Below are 1,945 nucleotides of genomic sequence, written 5' to 3'. Positions count from 1 at the left end.
AACCGAAGGCGCAACCATAAAGTCAATTGGCATAGAGACGCGCAGGACCCAACGCTCCTTTTCCCCATCGCCAGTGCACTAGCAGGCCCGGCCTGATCATTGTTAGCATGCCCTGGACCAAGGAACTCCTGTTTTGGTGCAGATGGATGCAGCGCAATGTATGGCTTCTTAATGAGTTGCCCAAATGAGGCCCACAAAGGTTGTTGGTCTCCCTCCAGAAATTGCTTTTTTCTTTTTTGGCATTCCTGGTTCCTGTTTTAAGGGGCTCGTCCACAAAACACAGAAGTCTAGCCGGCCCACCCCCGACTCAGCGTTTGTCAAAAACAAAATATTTTGGCTGTGAGTGCCTGGCCGGTGGCCTCTTCTCTGGATCCTCCAAATCACCGTCCTAGAAACAGCTTTTCCAGGTTGGCGCCGTGGCTTAGTTGGTTAAAGCGCCTGTCTAGTAAACAGGAGATCCTGGGTTCGAATCCCATCGGTGCCGTTGCTGGTGTAAGCACCACCTTGTAGTTTGTGGTCTTGCTTTCCAAAAACAGGGGGTGCAGAGGAGCAAGGCAGGCATGTGATTTCATTTGCGAACTACCTCAGCTGGTACCCAAGAATCTGCCCAGGCCGTGCGTAGTTTTGCCGTGGCTTAGCTGGTCTTAAGCAGCTTGCCTTGTAAACATAGATCTTGGGTTAGAATCCAGCAGTGCCTTTTTACGTGTGATTTGCTTTGTGGTTCTTTCTTGGAAACGGAGGCCTGATAATGCCTCTGCTTTTTCAACTGCATTCCCTTTGTGAAAGACTGAAGGACCTTTCCTTCCTACTCCCCGAAACATGCAACGCAAGGTGCGACGGACCTCCAGCACAAGCCCTAAAATATCAATACCTCGTCTTGTTGCTAGGACTTCACGGCTTGGAGATGTGGCGGCATTGGGCTGATAGTCGCACATTGGTGGAGCTTTCACCATTACCCCTTGCAGAACATACGATGTTGTATGAGCAGCAAAATTACTCACTTACAGAGTGTTTTGGCTTAATAGTAGGGTATTCCTGAGTTGACCCCCCACCAGAGTCCCCCGCTCTGACCTGTTGGCATTTCTTGCTTAAAGGCACGTGGCACAACACTGAGTTTCCCGCCTGCTACGAGCGTGGCGACACCCCTGAACTCAAGTGTTTTTCCCTAAATTAAATGCTTTTAGGCACAGTGCAGGTGCTACAAATATTGGCCTTTTTCTCAGATGTTTGAGTCATAAGTCTTCCAGGCATCATGGGTGTTGCAGTGGCATGGTGTTCATCTGTCCTAGTGAACCAGGAGATGCTGAGTCCAGATCCCAGGCAAGCATGCCCTGTGGTGGGCACACAGCGTGTTGATAATTTCTGCTTTCAGCAAACAAGGTGCTGGCCCCTGAGTCCTTGCTTTGGCTGTGCGTGTGCTTCAGTCTGGCTGGCTTGATGTATGGAACAGGAGATCCTGGGGTTCGAATCCCAGCGGTGCCTCTAAAATCTGAACCTTCTCTGTGGGTTCTTTCTTGGAACAGAGGCCCTGATAGTGCCTCTGTTTTTTGACACTGTCCTTTCCAATTTTGCAGAGCACCCAAGTGACCTTGTCCTTCCTACTCCCCGACACGCAAACTCAGTGGCGACAGACTGGCAAATCCGGATGGCGCAACTCTTTGTGTTTTTTTTGCATTCTGCTAATGACGCTTGCTTGAAAACACACAGGCCTAGCTGCACCCTGACTCAGTTGTCAAAAAACTATTTTTTAAAGCTTGGCAGTGCCTGTATGTTATGCGTTTTCTGTGGGTGCTTTGATCCTCTAGTCGTCCTCCCCGAGACCACACACGTGGGTGGGCCCGTGGCTTAGTTGGTTAAAGCGTCTGTCTCGTAAACAGGAGATCCTGGGTTCGAATCCCAGCGGTGCCTTTGTCGTCCGTCGTGTCCCTCAACCGTGTACTTTTCT

General features: G+C 50.2%; 2 non-coding genes across 2 annotated transcripts; both read left to right on the top strand.

The window, feature by feature from the left end:
• Positions 1-410: 410 nt before the first annotated feature.
• Positions 411-484, top strand: trnat-agu. Its single transcript has one exon. It is a non-coding gene; the product is annotated as a tRNA-Thr (tRNA).
• Positions 485-1,834: 1,350 nt separating this feature from the next.
• Positions 1,835-1,908, top strand: trnat-cgu. The gene has a single exon. It is a non-coding gene; the product is annotated as a tRNA-Thr (tRNA).
• Positions 1,909-1,945: the final 37 nt, after the last annotated feature.

This window comes from Cyprinus carpio, unplaced genomic scaffold, assembly GCF_018340385.1.
Source record: "Cyprinus carpio isolate SPL01 unplaced genomic scaffold, ASM1834038v1 S000000158, whole genome shotgun sequence".
Classification (NCBI taxonomy): Eukaryota; Metazoa; Chordata; class Actinopteri; order Cypriniformes; family Cyprinidae; genus Cyprinus; species Cyprinus carpio.
Note: the sequence above shows the minus strand (reverse complement) of the source record. Positions and strands in the feature narration are given on the sequence as shown.